At 49.8% G+C, this 18,028-nt stretch overlaps 1 pseudogene; it reads left to right on the top strand.

The window, feature by feature from the left end:
* The first annotated feature begins 2,143 nt into the window (after window positions 1-2,143).
* LOC116545138 lies at window positions 2,144-2,458 on the top strand (annotated as a pseudogene).
* The last annotated feature ends 15,570 nt before the right edge of the window (window positions 2,459-18,028 follow it).

Genomic DNA, 18,028 nt, shown 5'->3' on the forward strand with positions numbered 1-18,028 from the left:
TCTTGCTTCTAATCTTCAAGCTGTCCTGGTTCATTCCTGGGCGTAGGCTGAACTAACTTTGGGCAGGAATTCAGTTCTTGGCTGGACTCTGAAACAAAATTGGTAACAGCCCTTTCCCAAAAAGACCACCTTCTTGCCTGGGACCAGTCTGCCTTTACAGGACTAACAAATTAGTTGCAAGATTAGAAATTACGGTTTAGCCGGGCACAGTGGCAGGTGCCTGTAGTCTCAGCTACTAGGGAGTCTGAGGTGGGAGGATCGCTTGAGCCCAGGAGTTCTGGGCTGTAGTGCGCTATGGCGGATCGGGTGTCTGTACTAAGTTTGGCATCAATATGGTGACCTTGCAGGAGCGGGGGACCACCAGGTTGCCTAAGGAGGGGTGAACTGGCCCAGGTTGGAAACAGAGCAGGTCAAAACTCCTGTGCTGATTAGTAGTGGGATCGTGCCTGTGAATAGCCACTGAACTCCAGCCTGGGCAACATAGCGAGACCCCGTCTCTTAAAAAGAAAAATTACTGTTTAAAGCAGGGTGAGGTGGCTCACCTCTGTAATCCCAGAACTTTGGGAGGCTGACTGCTGGGGGATTGCCTGAGGTCAGGAGTTCGAGACCAGCTTGGCCAGCACTGTGAAAACTCATCTCTACTAAAAATACAAAAATTAGCTGAGCATGGTGGTACGCATCTGTAATCCCAGTTACTCGGGAGGCTGAGGCAAGAGAATTGCTTGAACCCAGGAAGCAGAAGCTGCAGTGAGACTGCACTCCAGCCTGGGCAACAGAGCAACACTTCCATCTCAAAAAAAAAAAAAAAAAAAAAAAAAATTATGGTTTAGAGGTCATGCAGACTCTGGTTCCAAGAGTCTGAACCTCCCAAAAATCCTCCTAAAAATAACATCACTATACCGAAGATCAGTGTTTGAGATATTTTGCAGACCCTGCACTGGATGGATCAGCTGACACCACGAAGACTGGTAACTAGCTCAGCCAGTTCTGCCATCCCACCCAGGAACAGAAGACAACAAGAAAAACTCAATTTGACCCCCTATGATTCCATCTCCAATCCAACCAATCAGCACTCCCCACTGCCCACCAAATTATCTGCCCCACAGCTGGCTCTGCATGAATTACTCTTTCTCCATGGCAATTCCCCTATCTTGATAAATCAGCTTTGTCTGGGCAGTGGGCAAGGTGAACCCATTGGATGGTCACAGGTTCCCAGAGCAGCCACTTTTTTTTTAAATTGAGGAAACCAACATAGACTTCTTACTTCATCTTTGTATGTTTGTTTACCAACCACAATATAAAAAGCAACTTTTTGCTTAAAAAAAGACAGGCTAGGCCGGGCATGGTGGCTCACGCCTATAATCCCAGCACTTTGGGAGGCTGAGGTGGGTGGATCATGAGGTCAAGAGATCGAGACCATCCTGGTCAACATGGTGAAACCCCATCTACTAAAAATACGAAACTTAGCTGGGCATGGTGGCGCATGCCTGTAGTCCCAGCTACTCGGGAGGCTGAGGCAGGAGACTTGCTTGAACCCAGGAGGCAGAGGTTGCGGTGAGCCGAGATCGCGCCACTGCACTCCAGCCTGGGTAACAAGAGCTAAACTCCATCTCAAAAAAAAAAAAAAAAAAAAAAAAAAAGACAGGATATTTTAACTCTCAATGAGTAGGAAAGATATAATGTCAGATTAAAATGACTGTGTTCTCATCGATCGAGGTGGTTCATGCCGATAATCCAAGCACTTTGGGAGACCGAGGCGGGTGGATCACTTGAGGTCAGGAGTTCGAGCTTCCCAACACGGTGAAATCCGTCTTTACTAAAAATGCAAAAATTAGCCTGGTGTGGTGGTGCATGTCAGTAGTCCCAGCTACTCTGGAGGCTGAAGCAGGAGAATCACTTGAACCAAGGAGGCGGAGGTTTAAGTGAGCTGAGATCCTGTCATTGTACTCCAACCTGAGTGACAGAGGGAGACTCTGTGTCAAAAAAAAAAAAAAAAAGATTGTGTTCTCCAAATCCGAGCCCCACCCTCTCCCACAAAAGGACAGCTGACAATCTTGCATGATTCCCAAGCCTGGATTACATCAACCACTGGGCGGATATTAAGACCCAGCTCTGGCATTCCGTTCCAAGGCCTCTGTGTGCCTGCGGAGTAACCATCATGAGCAAAGCTCACCCTCCTGAGTTGAAAAAATTTATGGACAAGAAGTTATCATTGAAATTAAATGGTGGCAGACATGTCCAAGGAATATTGCAGGGATTTGATCCCTTTATGAATCTTGTGATAGACGAATGTGTGGAGATGGTGACTAGTGGACAACAGAACAATATTGGAATGGTGGTAATACGAGGAAATAGTATCATCATATTAGAAGCCTTGGAATGAGTATAAATAATGGCTGTTCAGCGGAGAAACCCATGTCCTCTCTCCATAGGGCCTGTTTACTATGATGTAAAAATTAGGTCACGTACATTTTTTTTTTTTTTTTTTTTGGGACGGAGTTTCGCTCTTGTTACCCAGGCTGGAGTGCAATGGCGCGATCTCGGCTCACCGCAACCTCCGCCTCCTGGGCTCAGGCAATTCTCCTGCCTCAGCCTCCTGAGTAGCTGGGATTACAGGCACGCGCCACCATGCCCAGCTAATGTTTTGTATTTTTAGTAGAGACGGAGTTTCACCGTGTTGACCAGGATGGTCTTGATCTCTTGACCTCGTGATCCACCCGCCTCGGCCTCCCAAAGTGCTGGGATTACAGGCTTGAGCCACCGTGCCCGGCCCTCACGTACATTTTCATATTAGACTTTTTGTTAAATAAACTTTTGTAACAGTCAAAAAAATTTTTAAAAAAAGGACCCAGATCTGAGGAAAGGAGAGGTTCTTGGAATCCCACAGGGCTGCCCAGTCCTCACACGATTCCGGGTGTTTGCTCACCATGCTTCCCATGGCACTCTGACACTCACGCTCATTATTCACACTCAGGTTAGGCATCTCCTCCTTCCAGCAGGGCTGGCTTCATGGGGGGAGACCTGTGAGGCCACAGAGCCCTGTGCTCAGTAGGGCCCTGTGCTTGGTTTAATGCTCTGCTACTGCCATCTTGAAATCTGAATGAGAAGCCTTGCATTTTCGTTTTGCACTGGGCCGTACAAATAATGTAGCATGATTCCATAACATCTTTTTCTTTTTCAAAGAATTTTATTGGCCGGGCGCGGTGGCTCATGCCTGTAATCCCAGCACTCTGGGAGGCCAAGGCGGGCGGATCACCTAAGGTCGGGAGTTCAAGATCAGCCTGACCAACATGGTGAAACTCTGTCTTTAAAAAAAAAAAAGAATTTTATTAACCGTACTACTCCTTGCAAAGTAGGGTGAATTCATAGGCAGTGTGCCCAGAGTTGGCCCATAGTATCTTTTTTTTTTCCCACTCAGAAAACGATTCGGTTTCAATGCACATAATATCTTTTTTTTTTTTTTCCGAGACGGAGTTTCGCTCTTGTTACCCAGGCTGGAGTGCAATGGCGTGATCTCGGCTCACCGCAACCTCCGCCTCCTGGGTTCAGGCAATTCTCCTGCCTCAGCCTCCTGAGTAGCTGGGATTACAGGCACGCACCACCATGCCCAGCTAATTTTTTTTTTGTATTTTTAGTAGAGACGGGGTTTCACCATGTTGACCAGGATGGTCTCGATCTCTTGACCTCGTGATCCACCCGCCTCGGCCTCCCAAAGTGCTGGGATTACAGGCTTGAGCCACCGTGCCCGGCCCACATAATATCTTGTTGATGTCACCTTTCAACCTAAGCTGAATCTGGTGACTCTCATGGCTTACACAGCTCCTCTGCTCACTCCCCTCCCTAACAGCCCTGATCTCTCTCTGAACTGTAAGCCTTTACTCACTTGATCTGTCTCCCCTCTAGACTCTGAGCCCCTTGAGGGCTGGGGCAATCTAGCTGCACCCTCACCATACTTAGCACACAATAGGTACTTACCAAATGTGTGCTGAAATGAACAGAAATGGGAAGGCCTGATCCAGTTCCCTACATGATTCTGGCCAGGGCTGGGCTTGAATCCATGTCTCTTGCTTTAAGGTTGAAGACAACTCTCCCTACCCTCTCATTCTCCTGATCAATGGCCAAAGGCCAAAATCAACCCAGATCATAGCTAAATATAAATTTGCTTTTCTGATCTAGGACCCAAATTAATGCATTTTGTTTTTCTCAAAGGTACCCTGTTATTTTCTAGAGCAGTTCAAGCCGACTAACCCACAAATCTTAACACTCAAGGGAGACTGGGGGCCCTGCTGGATCACAGGGGGCTCAAACTGGATCCAGAGGTGAGGAACTGGCGAGCTGTGGGCAGTTCACATTCTTCTGTGTGTGGGGGGTGGGGGTGGGGTGGGAGTGTTCAGTGGGGAACACTCAGGCTGGATTTTGCAGGGGCCAGAAAAGGAAGGGAGGATATGGCTTACACAAGTTCTGCCAAATCTACCATGCAACCCCCTTACAGCCTTTCTTTCATTCATCCACTCATTCATCCATTCAAGCAGGGGATGTGACAGTGAGGCAGATCCACAAGGTCCCAGTCTTTATGATGCTTCTGTTCCAATCCACTTTGGGATAAGCAGAGTCCCTTAGTAATATGAGGGGGTTCCAAGCGGAAAGGACCTCCCTGGCTCCCCGTGCCAGACAGACATCACATAAGGATGCTCGGGGCTTCTGCTGTGTTTAATGGCAGCCCCTTCCTTGGCTCCGGGACTCAGGCCCAAGTCCAGAACTGGTTTGAGGCTGGTGGTTAATCTGAGAATGCAACAGGAGATGCTCTGCTGTGCTCCCCAACAGGGGCCCAGGGGCTCCTCAATTCTTTCTCTCAGCTGAATTCTCACCCAGCAGGCTCTAGACCCCATCTAAGCAATTACTAGTTGAGACCGGACCCACAGCCACCAGGAGGTGTGTGAGGCCCAAGAGGCCATCAACTCCGACAAATACTTGCAAGATGCCCTCTGGGTGGCCGGCTCTGGGTCAGTTACCCTGAGGGGGGTATGCCCAGAACCAGAAAGGAAGAGCACTCTTCTGCTTTCTAGAGCTGGGGTCTCCATGAAAGAGTTCTTCAAGGATGGAATGACCAGGCCTGGGCAAACTCTGACTTTTAGACAATTCTGGAGTGTGGGTACAGATGATCAGTGCTTGGCTGGTCAGAAAAGGGAAAGTCAGGAATGTGGGGGGAAGTGAAAATAAAATGTTTCTATTCTCTAAATTCACAATAGGGTTGATGAGGGAGCAGCCAGGCTCAGTGGCTCACGTCTGTAACTCCAGCCTTTTGGGAGGCCACGGTGGAAGGATCACTTGAGGCCAGGAGTTGGAGACCAGCCTGGGTAACATAGCAAGACCCTGTCTCTACAAAAAATATGTAAATTAGCAGGGTGTAGGGGCACATGCCTGCAGTCCCATCTACTACACTCTGAAGGCTGAGGTGGGAGGACTGCTTGAGCCCAGGAGTTTGAGGCTGCAGTGTGCCACGATCATGCCACTGCATTCCAGCCTGGGTGACAGAGCCAGGCTCCATCTTAAAAAAAAAAAAAAAAAAAAAAGTAAGAAAGGGGGGAAAAAAAACTGTTTTGGAAACCAGTCTGAAGTCAGGAACAAGTCATACAGACTTATTTTCAACCTGGTCCAATCAGTCATTCATCATGTTACTTCCCTCCCCTGAGAGCCAGCCAATCAGCAACAGCTTCATTCTAGGGACCATGCCTCTGAGAGTCAGCCAATCAGCAAGGGTCTTACTCCAGCGATTTGCTTCTGAAGGTCAGCCAATCCCTAACCGGCAACCCTGAAAGTCAGCCAATCTGCACACAGTTCAGCTTTTGAAAATCAGCCAATTGCTGAATGCCATGCTTTCCATACCCTATATAATATCAGCTCTAGGGTTGCTCCAGATCTGGGGTTTTTTGTAAGTTAAGTTTGCTTTTTTTTTCTTTTTTTGTACTGCAAGTACCTAATTCAGCCTCATTGTCTCTGAAATATATCCTGGAGAAGGAGGACTTGAGCTCTTACATGTCCCAGCGGCCCATACGGGGATCAGTGGTACCGTTCCCCCTCCACCTTCACCACCCCCCCCAAGGTTGGACGGCTCCCTGGGCCCCCTGGCTACAGCTACCTCACTGGTAGTTTCAGAGCCTCAGGGCCACTTCTCTAAAACCCTGTTCTGTTCTTTCTCCTGTGGTTTCCTGAGAAGTAGGGAGGGAGGCTGTAGCTAAGGAGACTGGGTGGAGGGGGTTTCTCCACGTCTTTCATGGGCCCCAGAGGCAAGGGGGAGGGGCTCAGTCTAAGGGGATAGACTGAAGAGGAGACAGCCTGCTCTCTAAGTGCCAGCCAGTCTGAGAGGGACACTGATGGATGGGGATCACATCCCAGGGCATCACATCTGACTGGGTAATGTAGTCTGATGGGAGAGGCAGGACGCCTAAGTGTGCCCAGAAAGGCAACTCACGATCAGACTGCAGAGGGTCAGGTCTATCTTCCTGGGCTTGTACTAAGTACTGAGGTGGGCTGGGGATGGGGATGCAGAGGGTAAGTCAGGGAAGGTTTCCTGGTGGAAGTGAAGCTTAGGGGCCACAGCGCCTCCCCAAGCCATGCTGCTGGGCCAGGGCATGGAAGAGGACAACAGGACTCACCCCTCTTTCTTCTCCCAAACCCCTCCTGCAATGTCCTACAGACCAGACCTTTGATGAGGCAAGCCCAATGCTGAAGATCCTCTCAGAAAAGAGCTCCTGTGGGCTTCTTGGAAGAGGGGACCTGGGTTGGCCTGGAAGAAGGGTGGGATGGGCCACTTAGTGGCAGGAGCAATAAGCAGAATCAGCTTGCTGACGAGGAGGGAGACCTAGGCATTTGGGATTCACTCCCCCTCTGTCATCCACTGTGCATCTCAATAGAAGAGACATCAGGCCAGCTGGCACCTCCTGAATCTCCTTCCTGAAAACAACAGGCTAGGCCTTGGGGAAACTCTCCAGAAGTCACTATTTTTACTTAAAACAAGATCAAACCAGAAACCTTTTCATATGTGAGTACTAAAACTGTAAACCGGAACCCTTTCATATGTAATTCCTGAAACTGTAAACAGAGACCTTTACACATGTGAGTCCTAAAACTGTAAACCAGAACCTTTTCGTATATGATTCCTGAAACTGTAAACAGAAACCTTTTCACATGTGAGTCCTAAAACTATGAAGCTAAGATTCTTCCACGTGTAACATCTAAGTATAAGCCTATATAAAGGCTGAACCTCCCGTCGTTAGGCAAGCCTGGCTGTTAGGCACCTATGCCACCAACCTCCCAGCTGAAATAAATTCCTTCCTTCTGTATTCGGTGTCCGAGAGATCCTTTCCCGCGGCCACTCCTGCTGCACTGTGAAGGTTCCGGATCCTCTGCCAGGTCTGCCTGCCCCCCCTTCCCAAACACCTTCTCCATACCTCCCCTCCTCAGCAGAGCCCCAGGCTTCTCTGTGCATTGAGCACCCACCCATGCCCCCTCCCTGCAGTCTGGCTGGGGTGCTCTGTCCTTGGCCTCTCCACCCCCACCGTCACCGTCACCGCCATGCAAACCTCAAAGAGACTGATTTGCATAGCATTTGTCCGTGCTTTACCTGCGGCTTTTCTGTTTGGTGCCAGCCAGGAACTCCTGAGTTTGGTTTCAAGGAGCTCTACCCCTCCTGCCTATTGGAAGACTAGGTTCCTCAATCCTTCTGAGGTCAGGCTGGGACTGGAGTGAGGCAAGCAAGGTGCTGAGGGCAAAAAAGTTTTAGGAGGCCCGCCCTCTTAGGTGCACCTGAATGGCCCTGAGGGCCGGTGCCACCTTAAATTGTGGGCCCTCAGGTGCCTCATTGCCTTACCCCCAACTCCTCCAGCCAGCCCTGACCCTGCTGCGGTGTTCTGGCCTCGAGAGTCTGAAGTCTTCTAAAATATGCCCTAAAAGCTGGTAGTGCTGAGTCCTGGGGCTGGCCTGGGCAGCCAGGGGCCTGTCCTCCCCACCTTCTGCCCTGGGCCCTGAGCCCTTTTGGGAGAGGAAGCCAGAAGCCCTGAGGCCTGGGGTGGGTGGGACTGTGAGATCAGTATAAGGATGGGGGACCCCCACCCCCAAGGAACTGAAAACCATGTGGAAAGAACAGAGTGGTCTGCCCGCAGCGGGAACTAAGTTCCAAAGGCAGATGTGAAACCCAGGGCTCTGAGCTGACCTTGATCCCACCAAGGCCTGCCCTGGGGATCCCTGGGCGCTTCCAAGAGAGAGCTGAATGGTTCTGGGAGATGCTAGGCTGAAACAGGGGCCTTAGACCCCAGGTCTCTGATGGGAATTCGCCATGGAAGGAGACTGTGAGCACCAGGAGAGATAAGGCAGTAAGAGACCCTGTCTGTGTGTGTCAGGAGCAGGAATCCATGAGGGGTCTCCGACATCTCCATGCCCAGGCCTCAGTACCTGGGGGGCCTCTGGGGCCTGTGCCTTGGGTCCTTTCTGCAGGTAGCATGGTCACGCCTCAGTCCTCAGGCATCCCTCCTTTCGAAATTTGCCTTGAGCCAGGAGCCTCCCTTTTGAGATCTTTGTCTAATTGGGTCTCCCTTGGAGACGTGCCATAAGCTGAGATTGCCACTCTCTAAAGGGCGGGGTAACACAGGGCGCTGTGGCTCACACCAGTAATCTCAGCACTTTGGGAGGCCAAGGCGGGCCGATCACCTGAGGTTGGGAGTTCGAGACCATCCTGACCAACATGGAGAAACCCCATCTCTACTAAAAATACAAAAACTTAGCTGGGCATGGTGGCACATGCCTGTAATCCCAGCTACTTGGGAGGGTGAGGCAGGAGAATCGCTTTAACCCGGGAGGCAGAGGTTGCGGTGAGCCAAGATCATGCCGTTGCACTCCAACCTGGGCAACAAGACTGAAACTCTGTCTCAAAATATAAATAAAGAAATAAGGCCAGGCGCAGTGGTTCACACCTGTAATCCCAGCACTTTGGGAGGCTGAGGCAGGTGGATCACCTGAGGTCAGGAGTTTGAGACCAGTCTGACCAACACGGAGAAACCCTGTCTCTAAAAAAAAGAAAAAAGAAAAAAAGATATGTAAAAAGAAAAAGGAAAAATAAATAAATAAATAAAAGTGTTGGGGGAGTTAGGGCTGGGTGAGTGTCGGGTGAGACACAAGGAATATCAGGAGCCTTTCGTTACTCACAGATCCATGAGAGAAGTGAGAGCCAATGAGGGTCGACAGGAATCACGGAGACAGCACAGTGCTCAAGTAGCAGGTGGAGAGTGAGAGAGAGGTGGGGGACCTGTGGGACAAGGCCTTTATGGGGTCCAGGGCGTCACCCAGGCAGGTTTCCCAAGGGGGGTAATAATTGGTGGGTTTAGAACAAGCAGGGTCATGCTGTGGCTGAGAGAGGGTCACTGGCCGATCTGCAGAGTCCATGCGGGCTGTGGGGTCAGCGCGACCAGTCAGGTGGGCTGCATGTAGCTGTCCCACAGGGAGGCAGTCACCAGGACATGACTGTCTAAGGTAGATATCTGGATTGAGCACATGGAGAAACTGGGAGGAGGAGGGGAGCTGGAAACGGTGTCAAGGGTGACTGAGCCCTGCTTCTGGTGTAAGAAAGCCCAGCTTCTATTCAAAACGGATGCCAGGGCAGCATCAAAGTACAGGAATTCACTCCACTCCCTCTGTGCCTGGGTCACTGTGGTCTTCAGGGGGGCGGGCCCTGCTCATTGGCCTCTTCTGGTACTCGGGTGGGGTTGGAGTGGTCTGTAGCCCCATGAGGGCAGGATAGGGGCAAACCAAGTGCAGGGTGAGCATCCCCCTACGTCTGGGGAGGTGCCGAGCTACAGCTACAGTGTGTGGATGGGGGGTGCTCCCCAGTTACTCCAGGCTGCGCCTCCTGCTTTCCATTCTCTGCATGTCTGGAAGGCCTGAGCTCATGGGACAGACCCCACCCTGGCACCTGATGGGCAGGGCATTCCTCTCAGGAGGTGTTTCCTCACCTTTGTTTGGGAACAGAAAAAACAAAGGCAACACAGCTGGCTGGCAGTTCTGAGTCTCACCTCCCAGGGTGCGGAGTGAGCCCAAACTCCCTGCCTGCCACATCTCCTCTGCCACCTCTCCCAGGGCTGGAGAACCCCCGGGAAGACTGAGACTCAGCTTCCACCCAGCCCCTAGGTGACCTCTGACAGTCAGGCCTCCAGTATTGGGTAGCTCTCTGCCCCCCACAGGGTATCAGGTGATTTAGAAAAAGAAAAAAAAACATTGGAGAAGAGACTTTGGAGGTGAAGCTGAGAGGCAGTGGTCTGGGGAAGCTGGAGGGACTTGATCACCAACCAGAACTTGTAGGGCAGACACAGCACCACTGACACCCCTGCCCCGCCCCCCATCTGGAACAGTGTCTGGGTCTGTGTTAGTTAATGGGGTAAGGTTCCAGGGAAGCAAAATCCAGCTCAGTAAGAAGGGCCAACCATGGTGGCTCATCCTGCAATCCTAGCACTTTGGGAGGCTGAGGCAGCCGTATCACTTGAGCACAGGAGTTTGAGACCAGGCTGGGTAACATGGTGAAACCCCAGCTCTACAAAAAATATAAAAATTAGCTGGGCATGGTTACGCACGCCTGTAGGCCCAGCTGGGCATGAGGCGGGGAAGGTGAGGCATGAGTATGGCTTGAACTCAGGAGGCAGAGGTTACAGTGAGCTGAGATCACACCACTGCACTCCAGCCTGGGTGACAGAGCAAGATGCTGTCTCGAAAAATAAAAAATGCAAAGAAGAAGGACTAAAGACTTCCTCTCAGCAGAGTCAGGAGCCAGTGATAAGGTGGGGGAGCTAAAGAGCTCTGTGTCACTGGAGGAGTGCAAGTAGAGAGTTGCCCATCATCAGGACTGCCAGGGCTTCCGGAAGGTCCCCGGGAAAAGGACAGGACTCTACCTACTCTGGAAGGATGACCAGGAAGCGTGCCCTGGCCCGTATCAGAGGGCTGGGAGATGGGGAATAGGGAAGTGGAGCCTGGGGGTTACCTGCACATCTCACTCTCAGAAACACCCCCACTCTGGGTGTCAGTAGCCTGCCCTCACTCAGTTTCTTCCTCCAGCCACGTTTCTATCTCGGCTGGTCCCCCGACTCATCCCCTTTTCACAGACAGGTGAAGGCAGGACTGGGTTCAGATGCCAACTGTGCCTAGCATTGGATTAGGACACCCTGTGTCCCTCTCAGACTCTTCAGGGTTGGACCTTGCCTCCCTCTAGTGCCTTTTGAACCCAGGTGGGTGGGGGGCCCTTCTCAGGTCCCTGGCTGCTGCTGGGGTAGAGTGGCTGAGGTCTGACAACAGACCTTCCCCTCCTGCCTGACCCTCCCCGGGAGAGCGGCTCAGGCAGGGCCAGGCTGCTTCACAGGCAGTGGGGCTGCACTCACAGGGAAGTGGGGTTTGGCGACACTGAACAGGGGAGGTGTTTGGGGCCAGAAGTGGATCTCCCTGAGCCCTAGGACCCTACAGGTCTGCCCACTCTGGGTGTGGGGCAGCGAGATGCAAGTTGCCCTGCAGTGCCCCAGCCAGGCCCTGGGGCCTCCCTTCTCCCTCTTCCTCTTGCTTGATGGCCCAGGGAAGCCATGTCTGGGCAGTCCCCGAGGAGATACCTGCTTTCAGCTCACCCCCAGGAGATGTGCCTTCCCTCTCTCAGCCTCAGTTTCCCTACTTGAACCATCTTTATGAGCCTGTCTCATGTGAACAGAGGCCCGGAAGGCTATCCTACCAATCCTGGGAGTTGGGTTGGGGGTGGTAGGTCTTGGAGGCTGCAGAAAGAAGGAAGCCATCTCAGCCCTGGGACCTGACATCAGCCATGTGGCACTCAGCCACTGGCTCAAGGGTGACAGATTCTATCCTAATAGAATAGAATAAAGTCTATTTATCTGTCTTTATTCTCACCATGTGCTGGTAATTCTGAACAATGTCAGTGATACAAAACTTCTCTCTGAAAAAGTATTTTATTGGTCAAAGTTCTAAATGATTGCTATGATTACTGTTGAATTTAAACAATTTATACAATGAGCTTCAAAGTAACATTTTAATTCTTTATTAGCAGCTTGTTCTTTAATAAGCATTGTATGCTACTTGAAAGTCAAATCAGAGCAGGACGAAGTGGCTCACGCCTGTAATCCCAGCACTTTGGGAGGCCAAGGCCGGTGGATCAAGAGTTCAAGACCAGCCTGACCAACATGGAGAAACCCTGTCTCTACTAAAAGCATAAAAATTGGCCGGGCATGGTTTCGCATACCTGTAATCCCAGCTACTCAGGGTGGTTGAGGTAGAAGAATCGCTTGAACCCAGGAGGCAGAGGTTGCAGTGAGCCGAGATCACACCATTGCACTCCACCCTGGGCAACAAGAGTGAGACCCTGTCTCAAAAAAAAAGAAAAAAAAAAAGAAAGTCAAAGAATGAATTTCCCGTTATACACATACAGGCTTAGCGGCAACCATATATTTGTATTTCATTTGTAATTCCTAACCAGCTCCTCCTTCCTCCCTCCTTTGCCGTAGTTGCTGTTCTCCAAGTCCTGTGGTACCTGTCCCCATGCTTAATCAGTTGCTTCTGAATAAACAATGGTAGCACACTGACTGTAAAGACAAAGAAACAGAACATGAGCTCCTCCAATTCTGCCACTCTATGTGACAGCATGGAGGTTTTATCTGTGTTTGGAATTTAAAACAAATAGTGCAAACCAGGAGATGGAATGTTTTTGTTTTTGAGATGGAGTTTCACTCTGCCACCCAGGCTGGAGGACAGTGGTGTGATCTCGGCTCACCGCAACCTCTGCCTCCCGGGTTCAAGCAATTCTCCTGCCTCCACCACCCCGAGTAGCTGGGATTACAGGCCTGTACACCACCACACCTGGCTAATTTTGGTATTTTTAGTAGAGATGGGGTTTCACCATGTTGGCCAGGCTGGGTCTCAAACTCCTGACCTCAAGCGATCCATCTGCCTCAGCCTCCCAAAGTGCTGGGATTACAGTGGTGAGCCACCACGCCTGACCATGCTTTTGTTTAATAAAAGAAAATTTTAGTCCGTTATTGTCTTAGTCTGTTCCTGCTGCTGTAAGAAAATTACCTGGCTGGGTTTGGTGCCTCATACCTGTAATCTCAGTACTTTGGGAGGCCAAAGTGGGAGAATCCCTTGAGCCCAGGAGGTGGAGGCTGCAGTGAGCCATGATCACACCACAGCACTCTAGCTTGGGCAACAGAGGGAAATCCTGTCTAAGAAGAGGGGAAAAAATTACCTTAGAGTAGATTACTTATTTATTTATTTATTTTTGAGATGGAGTTTTGCTCTTGTTGCCCAGGCTGGAGTGCAATGGTGCAATCTTGGCTCACTGCAACCTCCACCTCCCTGGGTTCAAGCAATTCTCCTGCCTTAGTCTCCCGAGTAGCTAGGATTACAGGTACCTGCCAACATGCCTGGCTAATTTTTTTTGTATTTTTAGTAGAGATGGGGTTTCACCATGTTGGCCAGGCTGGTTTCCAACTCCTGACCTCAGGTGATCCATCCGCCTTGGCCTCCCAAAGTGCTGGGATTACAGGCATGAGCCACTGCAACCAGCCTAGAGTGGATAATTTATAAACAACAGAATTGTATTGCTCACAGTTCTGGAGGCTGGGAAGTCCAAGATCAAGGCACCAGAAGATGCAATGTCTGGTGAAGCCTGCTCTCTGCCTCCATCCTCACAGAGCAGAAGGCATTAATGCTGTGTCCTCTCATGGTGGAAAACCAAAAGGGACAAACAGGTTTCCTCAAGACCTTTTATAAGGGTACTAATCCCATTCATGAGGGCAGACCCTCACAACCTCATCACTTCCCAAAGCCCCCAACTCCTAATACTGTTACCTTGGGGATTATGTTTCAATGATAAATTTTGGGAAGTTACCAACATTCAGATCATAGCAAGTATGAAGTATGAAATATATTTGTTTCAGTTCATGATCTTTACTGTATAATCATGTAGAGGGCAGGGTTAAAGAATGTTCCACTGTGAAAGTCATATGTATGCTGCTGGCTTTTACAGCTCTGCAAAAGGGGACCCAGGAAGACCAAGGGAGACCTTGAATCTAGGGGAGGGCTGGGGAAGTGGTCAGCCTCTCTGGTCGGAGGAATGGCCGGGGCTGGACCTCTAATCCTGGGCTTCCCAGCCCAACCATAGTGCCTCTCCATATCAGCTCAATTCATCTATGAATGAGGTTCTCCAGGGATAGCCTACAGCCACCCTCTGGGTGCAGGGGCAGAGGGATACAATAGCTTTAGGTTGGCCTTGAGCAAACTCTGATAAGGAGCAGAAGTCCCAAGAGCGCCAACTTCAGCCAGGCAGGGCAGACTAGACAGTGGCTACAAAACTGGCAGGTGCCCTCTAGCCTGACCCTGCTGTCCTCTATCCTACCCTGCCCTCTCCCCTGTCATGATAGAAGGGATACAAAATATACCTCTGTGGCATAAGGATTAATTTGAGTTGGTTTCAGAATCAACAGGTGCAGGAAGAAATTTTTTTTTTCCTGAACTCATCTGCCTAAAAGCTGAGCCTCCCCAAATAATTCAAATGTCATAAATCCCCTTCCCAGAGTTTGGGAGTTTCCCAATCAAGGAAGATGGACTCCTTTTATGAGACATAAAGATTAGAAGAGAAGACCGGGCGCAGTGGCTCATGCCTGTAATCTCAGAACTTTGGGAGGCTGAGGCGGGCGGATCATCTGAGGTAGGGAGTTCGAGACCAGCCTGACCAACATGGAGAAACCCCGTCTCTAAAATCAATAAATAAAATAAATAAAAATAAAAAAGACTAGAAGAGAAATCACACCAAGATAAGAGATCAACTAAACAAACATTGTCACAAAACTATCATACCTCCCATCTTTTCTCCTAAGAGTCCATTTACCTTTCCTAAAAGGCATTTGTTTTCCTGAAAGTGTTCTTTCTCTTTTTTCCTTCCCCTGTTAAGATGTTATATTGGGGCCGGGCATGGTGGCTCACTCCTGTAATCCCAGCACTTTGGGAGGCTGAGGCGGGTGGATCACAAGGTCAAGAGATCAAGACCATCCTGGCCATGGTAAAACCCTGTCTCTACTAAAAATACAAAAATTAGCTGGGCATGGTGGCATGTGCCTGTGGTCCCAGCTGCTCGGGAGGCTGAGGCAGAAGAATCGCTTGAACCCAGGAGGCGGAGGTTGCAGTGAGCTGAGATTGCACCACTGCACTCCAGCCTGGCCACAGAGCAAGACTCCGTCTCAAAAAAAAAAGGTGTTATATTGGCCTCAAATTCTAAATCACTTTTTTGAGCCACATTTTCAGTGAGTTCCTTCTTTTCTATGTGAATAAATTTTGTCTTTCAGATTAGAAATTATTAGATATAAATAAATCATTAGAATGCAAATTATTAGGATAATAATTTGTATTCTAATGATTTATTTATTCTAATAATTTTATTAGGATAATCATAATTTGTATTCTAATAAGCCGGGCGCGGTGGCTCAGGCCTATAATCCCAGCACTTTGGGAGACTGAGGTGGGCAGATCACCTGAGGTCAGGAGTTCGAGAGCAGCCTGACCAATATGGTGAAACCCCATCTTTAAAAAAATAAAAAAAATAATTTGTATTGTAATAATTTTGTCTTTCTGCCTATTACTAGTTTATCAGTTTAATTTGCAGGCTCTGAAGCACTGAACCTATGTGGGTAGAGGAAAAGTTTTTCCTCTCAACATGATTATTTATTTATTTTTGAGATGGAGTCTCACTCTGTCACCCAGGCTGGAGTGCAGTGGTGCAATCTCCTGCTCACTGCAAACCCGCCTCCCGAGTTCAAGTGATTCTCCTGTGTCAGCCTCTGAGTAGCTGGGATTACAGGCGCCTGCCACCACACCCAGCTAATTTTTGTATTTTTAGTACAGAGAGGGTTTCATCATGTTGGCCAGGCTAGTCTCAAACTCCTGACCTCAGGTGATCCATCCACCTTGTCCTCCCAAAGTGCTGGGATTACAGGTATGAGCCACCTCAGCTGGCCTCCCAACATGATCAGAATAAAAATAATCCTAGGTAACCTTCATTGCTCGTATACTATATACCTGGCCCTATTCTAAACCTTTATGTATGTTATCTAATGTAATCTTCCCAACAACCCTTTGAGGTGAGTGCTATTGTTACATAAATTTTTTTTTTTTTTTTTGAGACGGAGTTTCGCTCTTGTTACCCAGGCTGGAGTGCAATGGCGCGATCTCGGCTCACCGCAACCTCTGCCTCCCGGGTTCAGGCAATTCTCCTGCCTCAGCCTCCTGGGTAGCTGGGATTGCAGGCACGCACCACCATGCCCAGCTAATGTTTTGTATTTTTAGTAGAGACGGAGTTTCACCATGTTGACCAGGATGGCCTCGATCTCTTGACCTCGTGATCCACTCGCCTCGGCCTCCCACAGTGCCGGGATTACAGGCTTGAGCCACCGCGCCCGGCCTACATCAATTTTATAAATGCAAAATTGAGGTGCAGAGAGGTTAAGTCACTGCCCTAAGGCACAGAGAATAGGTGACAGAACTGGAATTTGAACCTAGTGATTTCCAGAGCCTAAGCTCTGAATTTGGGCGAGGCTACAGGTGCTGTGAGTCCTGCTTCTAGCTCTGCCACCACCGGCTAGGTAACCTTGGGCCTCAGTTTCCCTGTCTTCAAAGTGGCATGGTAAGGTTCCTCTTGGCTTTGATAGTCCTCAGTCTGCAGACTGGGGTGTCTGGGGCTGGCAAGGAGGAGCATAACTTGAGTATGATGTGTCAACATGGTCAGCAGAAGGAATGTCATGCAGCCATTGGTTGCAGACTGGGGGGCTATGGACTGGAGGCTGAGACTCAGGCGTTCTACCCAGCTCTGGCATTGCCTTGCTTTGGGCCTTTGGGCTAGTTGTTTGCTCCTCCCTGAGTCTCAGTGCCTTTGTCTCTCGTCTGCTTGGTCCTCAGTCTATGGGAGCAGAGGAGAGGTATAAACTATATAGAATAAACTCACAGCATAGAGTCTATTACTGCATGAACTCTGATTCTCAAGTTCCAGTGCTACAGTGACCACAGCATCTTATCAGCTTCAACAGATGAGGGTTGCAAGGCTGGAGTGCAGTGGCACTATCTTGGCTCACTGTAACCTCCATCTCCAGGGTTCAAGCAATTCTCCTGCCTCAGCCTCCCGAGTAGCTGGGACTACAGGTGCGTGCCATCACACCCAGCTAATTTTTGTATTTTTAGTAGAGATGGGGTTTCACCATGTTGGCCAGGATGGTCTTGATCTCTTGACCTCATGATGCGGCCACCTCAACCTCCCAAAGTGCTGGGATTACAGGCGTGAGCCACCGCACCCAGTAGGAAATAATAGTCTTTTAAACATTTTTCAACAAATGGTGCTAGAAGACTTGAACATTCAATTTTTTATTTTTATTTTATTTTTTGAGATGAGGTCTTGCTATGTTGCCAAAGCCAGTCTTGAACTCCTGGGATCAAGTGGTCTGCCTACCTCAGCCTCCCAAAGCACTGGGATTACAGGTGTGTGACACTGAGCCCAGCTAATTTTTATATTTTTAGTAGAGACAGGGTTTCGCCATGTTGGCCAGGCTGGTCTTAAACTCCCAGCCTCAAGCGATCCGCCCACCTCAGCCTCCCTAAGTGCTGGGGGGATTACAGGTGACTAGCCTGGCCTGATTTGCACATTTATCAGAACTACAGCCAGATTTGAGAGGGTTGTGAAGCCAACATATGCATTAATCCTATCAAGATCAACACCTAGGCCAGGCGCGGTGGCTCACGCCTGTAATCCAAGCACTTTGGAGGCCAAGGTGGGCGGATCACCTGAGGTTGGGAGTTCAAGACCAGCCTGACCAACATGGTGAAACCCCATATTTTAAAAAAAAAAAAGGATCGGCCGGGCGCGGTGGCTCACGCCTGTAATCCCAGCACTTTGGGAGGCCGAGGCGGGTGGATCACGAGGTCAAGAGATCGAGACCATCCTGGTCAACATGGT

This window comes from Sapajus apella, unplaced genomic scaffold (assembly GCF_009761245.1).
Source record: "Sapajus apella isolate SASKATOON/1434 unplaced genomic scaffold, GSC_monkey_1.0 scaffold248, whole genome shotgun sequence".
Taxonomy (NCBI): Eukaryota; Metazoa; Chordata; class Mammalia; order Primates; family Cebidae; genus Sapajus; species Sapajus apella.